General features: G+C 38.3%; 1 protein-coding gene across 1 annotated transcript in view; it reads right to left on the bottom strand.

Moving 5' to 3' along the window:
* The window catches only part of REC114 (REC114 meiotic recombination protein), a 209297-nt gene that overhangs the window by 46779 nt on the left and 148449 nt on the right, over positions 1-14069 (bottom strand). The window lies entirely within an intron of this gene.

Below are 14069 nucleotides of genomic sequence, written 5' to 3'. Positions count from 1 at the left end.
TCTGAGAAGGGATGAAGATATTATGGGGTAGAGGAACAGAACTGTTTTGCCTGCATTTGAAGATATTCCTTCCTTTTGGGCTGGGGCTGGTTCACCATTATCATTTTTGTTATTTGTCCAGGGCAGGCCTGAAGAAATGGAAAGTAGGAGTTGGCTACATATCTCCTGGCTTTCAAGGCTCCACTGGCACAGGAACAATTAGAAGGCTTTAAGTATCTGAGAAATATCCTTTATAATTATAGGTTCAAATAAAAGAAGTAGAAGAATCATGGTTAGTGGATTCATACATAAGTATAACTGCTATACTGGCAAAATAGCTTTTTATATATTCCCAGATAGGGCCCGCTGAGGGGGAGTTGATTTCACGTGGCCATGTGGCCTGCCTATGCTGTCTGGATGTCCCTAGGGCCCTCAGGAGCACTTAGGTTTGTGGCTTAGTTTACTGCGGCAGTTTGGCTGAAACCTGCATAAATGTAACCTACAAAATGACCCCCTGACTCATTTTGCAATCTCTTTGCCATAAAAACTCTATTTTATTTAATATTTCCCCCCTTTGATCAAGGTCTTTCTTCAAATGCACCACTGATTAATGCTTAGTAATAATCCCTCATTGACAGGGAAGCCCCTCCCTGGGACTCTCACACTAGGGGCGGGGGAGGTAATGAGTTAATTTGCAGTGTTTGGCTTAGAAATAGGCCACATTTGAGTAACAAAGAGGTTTTCAGGAGGCAACTCTTAGGTGTTAATTATAATTAGGCTTAGTTTCATTATTACAGGAATAAGGTTCATAAGTACAATCATTAAGATTGAGGTCTTGGCTTATTAGCCTATTTTCCTTTATTAGGCAAAGCTTACATGTTCCAGAGCTTCTGCCCATCTTTTTTTTTTTTTTAAAGGTTTATTTATTTCTCCCCCTGACCCATTCCTCCCATAGTCTGCTGTGTCCATTTGCTGTGTGTTCTTCTGTGTCTGCTTGTATTCTCATTAGGTGGCTCTGGGAACCGATCCTGGGACCTTCTGGATTGGGAGAGAGGCAATTACTCTTTTGCACCACCTCATCTTCCTGTTCTGCTACGTCTTCTTACTTTCTCTCCTCTGTGTCTCCTGTTGCATCATCTTGCTGTGCCAGCTCTTTGCATCAGCTGGCACTCCTGTGAGGGGTGGCTTTCCCGCGCTGGGCAGAAATTCCCATGCAGGGCAGCACTCCTGCATGGGGTGGCATTCCTGTGTGGGCCAGCACTCCGTGTGGGCCAGCTTGCTGCATGGGTCAGCTTGCCCTCACCAGGAGGCCCTGGGCATCGAACTCTGGACCTTCTATATGGTAGATGGGAGCCCAATTGGTTGAGCCACATCCATTTCCCTCCGCCCATCTTATTTGAAAAAGTATATGACTTCCCCAGGAGAGAAGTTTAATGTTTTGTTAATGACTCTGTGGGCATCTATCTATTCAGAAAATGTACCTACGGCAACAAGGCTACATTTATTCCCCACAGGATTATGTAGCTATGCAATGTTTCAAGCTGTTTAAAAGGCCCTGTCTATCTAGACACCTGACCATGTAAAACAGTAAAACTTAGAGGGAAATTTGTTTGTTTCTGTGACATATACATTTTTCTAATAATAAAACATGCAACATTCCCCAACCTGCCCCCTCCCATTGTTGACACTTAACATTGGTGTGGTACCATTTGATGTAAGGATGTTAAAATGTTACTCTTAACTATTGTCCATATTTTGCCTGTATACCACCCTATTATTAACACCTTGTACTAGTGACGTACATTTGCTTTAGATCCTTAAATACTGTTCTTATATTTATATTATTAACCCTAACCCTTGCCCACCACAGGGTTCACTGTGTTATATAATCCCATGTTTTATCCTCTAGTTTTCCTTTAAGTAACAAATACAATCCAAAACCTCTTCCTTCAACCACACTCACACACCTCTCTCAGTGTTGCCATTTATACTCACAAAATTGTACTACTATTACCTCTGTCCACCCCCAAACCACTACAATCAACCTAATTATAAATTCTTCACAGATTATGCATCAGCTCCCTATTCTCTGTCCCCAATTTTATCTCCTGGAAACCTATCTTCTAAATTCTGCTTCTATGAGTTTGATTATAATTTAGTTCATATTAATGAGATCATACAATATTTGTCCTTCTGTGCCTGGCTTATCTCACTCAATATGAGGTCCCTGAGGCCCATCCACATTGTCACATGTGTTAGTATTTCATTCCTTCTTACAGTGGAATAATATTCCATTGTATGTATATACCCTATTGTGTTTACCCATTTGTTTGTTGCTGGGCAGTTTTGCTGCTTTCATCTTTTAGTAATTGTGAATAGTGACACCATGAACACTGGTGATCATATATCTGTTCATGCCCCTGCTTTCACTTCTTCTGAGTATATACCTAGTAGCAGGATTGCCTGCTCAAATGACAATTCTATGTTTAGATTCCTCAGGTACCATCACACTGTTTTCCACAGCAGCTGCACCATTCAACATTCCCACTAGCAGAGAATGAGTCTGCCTATTTCTCCACATTCTCTCCAACACCTGTAGTTTTGTTTTTTTAAAGGTGGCCAGTCTAGTAGGTGTGAAATATCTTACTGTAGTTCTGACTTGCGTTTTCCTAATAGCTAGTGATGTTGACCATCTTTCCATGTGCTTTTTTGCCATTTGTATTTCCTCTTTGGAAAAATGCCTATTCAAATCCCTTGCCCACTTTTTAATTAGGTTGTTTGTCTTTTTATTATTGAGTTGTAAAATCTCTTTATATATGCTGGATATTAGACCCTTATCAGATATATGGTTTCCAAATGTTTTCTCCCATTGAGTATGCTGCCTTTTCACTTTCTTGACAAACTCATTTGAAGAACAAAAGTCCCTTTTATCTAATTTTTCTTTTGCTGCTCTTGCTTTGGGTATAATGTTTATGAAACTGTTACCTACCACAAGATCTTGAAAATGCTTGCTTATATTTTCTTCTAGGAATTTTATGGTCCTAGTTCTTATATTTAGGTCTTGATCCATCTTGAGCTGATTTTTGTATAGGGTTTAAGATAAAGGTTCTCTGTCATTCTCTTGATAAGGATATCGAGTTCTTCCAGCACTACTTGTTGGAGACTATTCTGTCTCCCTTGAGGGGATTTGGCAGTCTCACTTCAGCTGACCAGTCAGTCAGATTCCATTAGTCTATAATTCTATCCTTGTGCTGGTACTGTGCTGTTTTGACCACTGTAGCTTTGTAATTTGATTGTTCTATTGAGTTCTTCTATTTCTTCTAGAGTCAGTGTAGGTTGTTTGTGCATTTTTAGGAATTTGTCCATTTCATTTCAGTTGCCTCATTTGTTAGCATACAGTTGTTAATAGTATTCTCTTATGATCCTTTTTTTTTTCCCCCCATAGGGGTCAGTGGTGATGTTCCTTTTCTCATTTCTGATTTTATTCATTTGCATCTTCTTTGTTTTGTTAGTCTAGCTAAGGGTTTGTTAATTTTGTCTTCTCAACTAGCTTTTGGTTTTGTTAATTCTCTATTTTTTTACTTTCAATTTCATTTATTTCTGCTTAAACCTTCATTATTTCTTACCTTCTGTTTAGTTCCTCTAGGTGTGCAGTTAGATCTTTGGTTTTAACTCTTTCTTCTTTTCTAATGTGGCATTTAGGGTTATAAATTTCCCTCTCAGCATTCGCTTTGCTGTGTCCCATAAATTTTGATACTTGTATTCTCATTTCTTTCATCTCAAGATATTTAATGATTTCTCCTGCACTTTCTTCTTTAACCCACTGATTGTTTAGGAGTGTGCTGTTTAATTTCCATATATTTGTGAATTTCCAGTTCCTCCACCCTTAATTGACTTCCAGTTTCTTTCACTGTGGTCAGAGAAAGTGCTTTCCATCTTTCTAAATTCTTTGAGACTTGTCCTATGACTTGACATGTGGTCTATTCTGGAGAATGATCCATGAGCACTCATGAAGAATGTATATCCTGCTGTTTCGGAGTGCAATATTCTATATATATATCTTAGGTCTAGTTCAATTATTGTATTACTCAAGATCTCTGCTACTTTGTTGATCCTCTCTCTAGATAATCTGTCTATTGCTGAGACTGGTGTATTTAAGTCTCCCACTATTACTGTAGAACCATCTCTTTCTCCCCTCTGTTTTGCCACTGTTTGCCTCATATATTCTGGGGTACCTTGGTTAGGAGCATATATATTTATGATTGCCCTTTCTTCTTGGTATACTGCCTCTTTTATTAATGTAGTGTCCTTCTTTGTCTCTTATAACAGTTTTGAATTTAATGTCTATTTGGTCCAATATTAGTATAGCTATTTCAGCTTTTTTTGGTTATTGTTTATATGGAATATAGTTTTCCAACTTTTCACTTTCAGCCTATTTGTATCCTTGGGCCTAAGGTGAGTGTCTTATAGACAGCATATAGATGGATCATATTTTTTTATCTATTCTGTCAGACTGTGCCTTTTAATTGGGGAATTTAATACATTAATAGTCAATGTTATTACTATAAAGTAATTACTTTGACTATTTTATCCTTTGGCTTTCATATGTCATATTTTGTTTTTCTCTGTCCTTTTTCCCTTTTCGTCCTTTTCTGATAATCTATGTTCCTATACTCTCCTTCAAGCCTCTCCGGTCTTTTCTTTTCAGTCTTCAGAACTTCCTTTAATATTTCTTGAAGAGCTGGCATCTGTAAAACTCTCTTAGTTTCTGTTTATCTGTGGATATTTTAAACTCAACTTCATTTTTGAAGGACAGTTTTGCCAGATTAAGAATTCTTAGCTGGCAGATTTTCCCTTTCAGTGTCTTAAATACATTATACCACTGTCTTCTTACTTCCAAGTTTTCTGATGAAAAGTCTGCATTAAGTCTTATTAAACTTACCTTGTATGTAATGGATCTCTTTTCTCTTTTTGCTTTCTTTGGCATTCACATTCTGATAAGTATGTATTTTGGAGTAGGTCTGTTCAGATTTATTCTGTTTGGAGTACACTGTGTTTCTGGATTTTTTTCTTTCATGTCTTTCATTAGAGTTGGGAAATTCTTGGCCATTATTTCCTTAAATATACTTTCTGCCCCTTTTTTCTTACCTTTCTGGAACTCCCATGACCCATATGTTGGTGCTCTTTATGCTATCATTCAATTTTCTGAGCCCCTGTTCAACTTTTTTTTGTTCTTTTCAATTTTAGATGTTCTGTCTCCTAGTTTGCTGATTCTCTCTTCTGCCATTTAAAATCTGTTGTATGCCTTGAATGTATTTTTATTCTTATCCATTATGTCTTTCATTCCCATAAGTTCTGTTTTTTTACTGTTCAAGCTTTCAAATTCTTCTTTGTGCTTACCTACTGTTTTCTTAATGTCTTTTAACTCTTTACCCATATTTTCATTCAACTCCTTGAATTGATTTAGGAGATTTGTTTTAACATCATTGATTAGTTGTTTCAAATCCTAATGTCTCATCTGGTGCTTTAATATGTTCCTTTGACTGGGTCATATCTTCCTGTTTCTTAGTATGGCTTATAATTTTTTCCTTATGTCTAGGCATTGATTATGATGGTGAGTTTACTCTGGGGTCAGTTTCTCTCTTGCCTAGGATTTTATAGTTGACCTGCTTTGTGTTACAGCTCTTCTTTGATTCTTGGTTCAACTTATTCTAGGTCTATAAAATTGCCCTTGTTTGGTCAAAACAGGGCCAGGGACCTACTAATGGGATGCAGACCAGTTCCCAAGGGCCTCGGAGTGGAGGACAGTAAAGATGCCAAAAAGCCTCTTTTATTTTTTTCCTGGCCTGCCAGCAGATGGTGCCCTTGGGCAAACCTTTCTGCTCAACACTTAGGGATGGGGGAAATGAGTTCACTCCAATCACCATCAGCAGATGGTGCTGAGACAAAATGGCCAGGAGGGCTCCCCTTTGGATCACCTATTCAGAGCCAGGTCTCAGTTCAAACTCACAGAGGAGAAGCCACTCTCGTCCCTTAGCTGCACCCTCCCTTTACCCAGGAAGGAAGAAATCGGTGCTCTTCTTCATGTCAGCCAGTTCTGTTCAGTAGGGAGGATGTTTGAGAAGGCAGGATATTTTTAGCTCTCTGCTGACTTCAGGTGGAAACAACAGCACAGTCGTGCCCTGCAGGGATGGCCTCAGCAGTCAGAATTCCCTGGCCAAAGGCTGGATCAGCAATTGGTGAAGTCCCTTCCTCTCCCCTTTCCTGGGGAAATGGCCCTCAGTTCACAGTCCAAGGAAAGGGACCAGATGACCTGAAGCTATTTGCTCTGAGAATGGGGGTTGGGGGCCAGAAGCAGCAAGGCCCAAGTTGTTCACAGATCCTCATTGCAATTTCTCTTCACCCCATTCTTTCCTGGGTACTGCCCAGCATTCCCTGGTTTCCTGGGCCAAAGAACAGTTGTTCTCGACAGTTTCTGCCTGTCTTCTAGCTGTTTTTCTTGGAGGGAAGTAAGCCCTATCACTCTCTAATTCTCCATCTTTCCAGAAGTCTACATTGATGTTTAAGTATTAAACTACCCTTGCATTCCTGAAATTACAACACTTGTAAAATATTATCCTTTTTTATGAATCCAATTTGCAAATACTGTACTCAAGAATTCTGCTGCAACTGGAAAATGACCTTATACGGAAGGTTCAATGCGGATCAGCAGAATATCCATGTCTACATAAAATACCATGACTTTAAAATGCTGTTTGACCTAAAGTAAGGGGGAAATGGAAAGGAGAAATGAGTTTATATGGCTACGAGTTTCTAAAAAAGAGTCTGGAGGCTGGCAGAAGGTTTGCCCTCATGCACAACTGAGCAGAGTCAGAGAGACAGATAAAGCAGATACAACCCCCAGATATTGGTTCCTTTGAGGGCTAAAGAGACCCATGGGAGTTATGGTCATGGCCGATGGGGTTAACTACCAGGGCAGATGGCCCCTCTTTGGAAATGGTGTTTATGTGTGATGAATCCGGACTCAGATGGGATCTCCCTTCATAAGACTTTCATGCTAATGTGCTGGAGGTGCAGTTAATGTTGGGGTTTAAGATATATTTAGGGGATTTGAATCTCTGGACTGACAATGTGATAGCCAGATCCTGAGCCTCAACAGACTCCAGCACCTACAATCTGATTTATTGGACTTACCACACTCAGCTAAGATGGAGGTGAAGAAGGACAACCACCACACCATGGAGCCTAGAGTGATTACAACGGAAAATGGGAGGATTGCATCCAGCATCCAGGTGGAATCTGAGTCTCCTCTTGACATAAAGGTGCAATGGACACAACCAATCCAGTGTCCACATAGAAGAGGTGGCATTGGATTGGGAAAAGTGGACATAATGGACAAAGGGTATGGGGAAAGGCAGGAAGAGATGAGAGGTGGAGGCATCTTCGGGACATGGAGCTGCCCTGGATGGTGCTTCAGAGGTAATCACCGGACATTGTAAATCCTCACAGGGCCTACATGATGGAATAGAGGAGAGTATGGGCCATGATGTGAACCAATGTATATGAGGTGCAGAGGTGCCCAAAGATGTACTTACCAAATCCAATGGATGTGTCATGATGATGGGAACGAGTGTTGTTGGGGGGGGGGAGAGGGGGGGTGGGGGGGTGGGGTTGAATGGGACCTCACATATATATTTTTAATGTAATATTATTACAAAGTCAATAAAAAATAAAAAATAAAAAAAAATAAAAAAAAAAAAAAAAAAAAGAATTCTGCAACTGTAAGAAAGATCAGTAAAAGAGACTGGTCTGTAATTTTCCTTTCTTGGAAATTTTTCTTATAATAAGACTTCAGAACTAGTCCCTGTTTTGTTGTTCTCTGGAAGAGTTTGTACAAGATAACTGTTTCCTTCTTAAACATAAGAAAGAAGTTACGGGTCTAAAGTCTTCTTTGTGGGAAGATTTTGTTTTATTTTGGAGGCTCATTTCCTTTATTACTCTCTCTTAAATTTAGACTTCCTAAAGCAACATCTAAAAGCATAATATCTACACAGCCCACAGCACCAAAATCTGCCATCTCCCTCATTCATCCTCATCTGAGGACGAGCTCTCTTAGCAGACTAAAGTGGGCAGAAGGAGCTCTTAGCTAAACAGGCTGCCGTCTGCACTTTCCACTTTCCATGGGCTGGTGCTCTGTTTCAGACATTTGAGGATCATTCAGCCTTGTGGAAAGGTTTAAATAACAGACGCAGATTCCTTATGACATTGTACTATTCACATTTTTTATTTCTTCTGTTCGCTTTGGTAAGTTGTGTTTTTAAAAAATTTGTATATTTTATCAAAATAATTAAATGGTATGGTATAAAGATATTAAAAAATCTGCCTTTATCTCTATAATGCTGGAAGATATATTGAAATCCCTCTTTAAATTCCTAGTATTATATTTTCTCTATTTTAAAAAAGTCCATTTTCATAATTTATCAAGTTTATTAATCTTTTGATTTGTTAGTTTTTTCTACTGTACATTTGATTTCTAATTCACTGATTTCTTCTCTTTATCATTTCTCTTCTTCTGGTTTCGTTAGGTTTGATTTGCTGTTCTTTTCCCATCTTCTTTTTTTTAAAGATATATTTATTTATTCCCCCCCATCCCAGTTGTCTCTTCTCTGTGTCTATTTGCTGCGTCTTCTTTTGTCTGCTTCTGTTATTGTCAGTGGCACAGAAATCTGTGTTTCTTTTTGCTGCGTCATCTTGTTGTGCCATTTCTCCATGTGGATGGCGCCATTCTTAGACAGGCTGCACTTTCCTTGCACTGGGCCGCTCTCCTTACGGGGCGCACTCCTTGCGCGTGGCTCCCCTACGAGGGGGACACCCCTGCGTGGCAGGGCACTCCTTGCACGCATCAGCACTGCGCATGGGCCAGCTCCACATGGGTCAAGGAGGCCCAGGGTTTGAACCGCAGACCTCCCATGTGGTAGACGAAGGCCCTAACCACTGGACCAAGTCCGCCGCCCTCTTTTCCCATCTTCTTGAGACAGAAGTTTAGACAATTAATTTTTAGTCTGTCATCTTTTTAATGTTTTTAATTACTATTTTTAATTGTGGTAAATTATACATAATATAAAAATAATTTTAACCATTTTAAGGGGACATTTCTCTGACATTAAGTACATTGACAATCCTATATAACTTTTACCACTATCTATGTACAGACTATTTTCAAAGTCCCAAACGAAAATTCATACCATTTAGCAATAACTTCTCAATCCCACCTATCTGCTGAATAATATGCTCTAGTATGGATATACCACATTTCGTTTATCCATTCATCTATTTATGGACATGTGGGTTGCTTCCACTTTTTAGCTATTGTGAATAAACCTGCAATGAATATTGGTTTACAATTATCTGAGTCCCTTTTTTCAATTCTTTTAGGTATATACCTAGCAGTGCAATTGCCTGGATATATGATAATGTATATCTAACTTTCTGAGGAACCACCAAACTGTTTTCCACAGTAGCTGCATCATTTTGCATTCCCACCAACAATGTACTTGGGTTCCTATTTCTCTGCATCCTTGCCAACACTTATTTTCAGTTTTTAAAATAACAGCCATCCTGGCAGGTGTGAATTGGTATATCATTGTAGTTTTAATATGCATTTCTTTAATGGCTAATGCTGTTGAGCATCTTTTCTATACTTACTGGCTATTTGAATATCTTCTTTGGAGAAACATCTATTCAAATCCTTGGCCCATTTTTTAATTGGGTTATCTTTTAGTTGGGAGATGTAAGAGTTCTTCATTAGTGTGGATATTCAACCCCTATCAGATATATGATTTCCAAATTCCAAATATTTTCTCCCAGTCTGTTGGTTATCTTTTCACATTTCTTTTTTTTTAGGAGGTACCAGGGGTTGAACCCAGGAATTCATACATCAGAAGCAAGCAGGTGCTCAACCACTGAGTTACATCTGCTCCTCAGTGAGAGTTGTTTTTTTTTTTTCACTTGTTTGTTTTCAGGAGGTAATGGGGATTGAACCCACATTCTTAAGAATATCATTTGTACCAATTAAAAAAATTTTTTATGTTCCTTTTGTCTATTTTTGCTTTTATTTTGCTTGTGCTTTTGGTGTAAAATCTAAAATCCATTGCCCAATTTAAGGTCCTGAAGATATTTCCCTATGTTTTCCTGTAAGAGTTTTATGGTATTAGCTCTCATATCTAAGCTGTTTGTCCATTTTGAATTAATTTTTGTATAATGCTGACAGATAGGGGTCCATATTCATTATTTTGTATGTGAACTTCCAGTTCACAGTTGTACCAGCACCATTTGTTGAAGAGACTTTTCTTTTCCCACTGAACAGAATTGGTGACCTTCTCAAAAATCACCTGCCCTTACTTGTGGGGATTTATTTCTGAACTCTCAATTCTATCCAATTATTCTATGTGTTTATCCTTATGTTAGTACCATACTGTTTTAATTACTCTACCTTTGAAGTAAGTTTTGAAATCAGGATGTTTGAGTCTTCTAACTTTGTTCTTCTTTAGCAAGATTGTTTTGTCCATTCAGGGTCTCTTGCAATTCCATATGAATTTGAGGGTCAGCTATTCCATTTATGCAAAAAGGAGGCTGGAATTTTATAGGGATTATATTGAGTTTGTGGATTTAATTTGCATTAGGCAGTTTTGAGATTTTAGCAATATTAAGTCTTCCAATCCATGAATATGGGATATCTTTCCATTTATTTAGGTCTTTAATTTCTTTCCACAATGTTTTGTAGTTTGGTTAAATTTATTCCTATTTCTTTTATTCTTTTAAATGCTATTGTAAATGGAATTGTTTTCTTGATTTCCTTTTCAGATTGTTCTTTACTGGTATATAGAAACCCAACTGACTACTGTGTAGCTACCTTGTATCCTGCAACTTTGCTGAATTCCATTTATTAGTTCTAGCAGCTTTCTTGTGGATTACTTGGAATTTTCTATGTATAGGATCATGTCATCTGTGAATATGGATAATGTGACTTTTTTCTTTCCAATCTGTGTATGTTTTATTTCTTTTGTTACCTGATTACTCTGGCTAGAACTTCCAGTACAATGTTCAACAACAGTGGTGACAGTGGGCATCCATATCTTCTTCCTGATCTTAGGCGGAAAGCTTTCAGCCTTTCACCACTGAGTATGTTTGCTTTGGGCTCTGCATAAATGAACTTTATCATATTGAGAAACTTCCCTTCTATTCTTATTTTCTGTTCTTATTATGTTGGATTTTCTGAAATAACTTTTCTGTACCAACTTCATCTTATTGTGATGTATAACACTGATTGATTTTCTTATGTTGAACCATCCTTGCATTCCTGGAATAAATCCCTCTTGGTCATGTTGTGTAACCCTTTTATTTATTTATTTTTAAAAAGATTTACTTATTTCTTTCTCCCAACCCCCTTGCTGTGTCTATTCATCTTCCTTGTTTCTTTAGGAGGCACCAGGAACCAAACCTAGGAACTCCGATATGGGAGGGAGGAACCTAATTGCTTGAGCCACCTCTGTTCCCTGCTTTGTTATGTCTTTCACTAAGTATTTCTTCTTGTGTCACTTTGTTGCACTTGCCTGCTGCATCAGTTTACTGCCTTGCTTGTCTTCTTTTAGAGGCACTGGGAACATCCCCTGCTTGCTTTGTTGTGTCTCGTTATGTTTTTCTTCTTGTGTCTCTTGTTGCAACATCTTGTTGCATCAGTTTGCACACATGCCCATCATGCCAGTTAGCTGTCTTCTTTAGGAGGCTCTGGGAACCAAACCAGGAACCTCCCATGTGGTAGGTGGGAGCCCAATCACTTGAGCCACATCTGCTTCTGCCCTTTAACTTATTGTTGGATTTGGTTTACCAGTATTTTGTTGAGGATTTTTGCATCTATATTCACTAAAGAGATTGGTCTGCAATTTTCTTTTCTAAAGTTGAACTTATCTGTCTTTGGTATCAGTAATGCTGGCCTCATAGAATGAGTTAGAAAATAATTCATCGTCTTCTACTTTTTTGGAAGAGTTTGAGAAGGATTGGAGTTAATCTTCAAATGTTTGAGAATGAAACAACCTGATTCTGAACTTTTCTTGTTGGGAGGTTTTAAATTATTGATTCAATCTCTACTTTTATAGGTCTGCTGAGATTTTTAAAAATCTTATAGTGTCAGATTAGGTAATTGTATGTTTCTAGGAATGTGTCCATTTTACCTAGGTTTTCTAATATGTGGGCATATAATTGTTCATAGTATCCTCTTATAATCCTTTCTCCCCACTTTGATTCAGTAGTAATATCCCCCTTTTCATTCTTGATTTTAAGTAATATTGGTGTTCTCTTTCTTGTCTTCTGGCTGAAGGTTTGTTGATTTTATTTATCTTTAAGAAAAACGTTGTTGTTTTTCACTACTGTTTTTCTGTTCTCTTTATTTATTGCTGCTTTAATCTTTACTATGCCCTTCCTTCTACTCACTTTGGATTTGGTTTGCACTTCTTGTACTAGTTTCTTTAAATGTGAAGGCAGGTTATTGACTTATGATCTTTATTCTTTTTTAATATAGGCATTTAGAGCTATAAATTGCCCTCTGGATATTACCTTCCCTGCATGCCAGAAGTTTTGGTACACTGTTTTCATTTTCATTCATCTCAAGATACTTTCCTCTGGCTTCCTTGGTTTTTGATGAAAAAATCTGCTATAAATTTTATTGGGGAACCCTTGGATGTGACTGCTTTCAAAATCCTCTCTTTTTATTTTTGGATTTTGACAATTTTGATATAATGCATAATGTGTCTCGGTATAGATCTCTTAGAATCTATCCTGCTTGGAGTTTGTTGAGCTTTTTGGATGTGTATATTCCTTTCATCAGAGCTGGTAAGTTTTCAGCCATCAATTCATCATATACTTTTTCTGATTTTTTCTCTCTTGTCCTTTTAGGACTCCAGTGATGTGTATAAGGACCCACAGGTCCTTCAGGTTCTGTTCATTTTTCTTCATTATTTTCCTTTTCCTTATTCTGGATAATCTCAATTGCTTTGAGTTCAAGTTTGCTGATTCTTTCTTTTTCTTCTTCAATTCTGCTGTTGAATCCATCTAATGAGTTCTTCTTTTCTGTTACTGTATTTGCAGCTTGAAATTTTCTGGTTGGTTCCTTTTAATAATCTCTTTATTTTGTCCAGGCAATGTTATCCTAATTTTCTTTAGTTCTTTGTATATGGATTCCACTAGTTCATTAAACATATTTAAATGAGCTGATTTTAAATCTTTGATTAAGAGTTCCAATAGGGGAAGCAGATTTGGCCCGATGGATAGGGCGTCCGCCTACCACATGGGAGGTCCGCAGTTCAAACCCCGGGCCTCCTTAACCTGTGTGGAGCTGGTCCATGTGCAGTGCTGATGCACGCAAGGAGTGCCGTGCCATGTAGGGGTGTCCCCCGTGTAGGGGAGCCCCACATGCAAGGAGTGCATCCTGTAAGGAGAGCCGCCCAGCGCCAAAGAAAGTGCAGCCTGCCCAAGAATGGCGCCGCACACACAGAGAGCTGACACAACAAGATGATACAACAAAAAGACACACAGATTCCTGGTGCCACTGATAAGGATAGAAGTGGTCACAGAAGAACACACAGCAAACGGACACAGAGAGCAGACAACTGGGGGGGGGGAATGGTAGGGGGAGAGAAATAAATAAAAAATAAATCTTAAAAAAAAAAGAGTTCCAATATGTGAACCTGAAAGACATGACTATAAACATCCAGGAAGATCAACAAACTCCAAGGGGTGATGACTTCTTGTAAATTCTTTTTTCCTGTGAATGGGCCATACTTTCCTGATTCTTTGCGTGTTTTGTACTTTTTTGTTGTTGTTCAGAAGTGGACATTCTGAGTATTATGTTGTTATAATTCCTGAAATCTAGTTCTCCCATTCCTCTGGGATTGCTAGTTTGTAGCTGCTGTTGTTGAGGGCTAGAGTTGTCAATTTGTTACTTTTCCAAACTATTTTTGGTCTCAAATAGTGAATGGAAAGAGAAAAAAAAAACTTATTCCCTCTTTAAGACTTTTGCTGTTGTTGCCTGAGGA

The sequence above is a fragment of the Dasypus novemcinctus genome, chromosome 3 (assembly GCF_030445035.2).
Source record: "Dasypus novemcinctus isolate mDasNov1 chromosome 3, mDasNov1.1.hap2, whole genome shotgun sequence".
NCBI classification, from domain to species: domain Eukaryota; kingdom Metazoa; phylum Chordata; class Mammalia; order Cingulata; family Dasypodidae; genus Dasypus; species Dasypus novemcinctus.
Note: the sequence above shows the minus strand (reverse complement) of the source record. Positions and strands in the feature narration are given on the sequence as shown.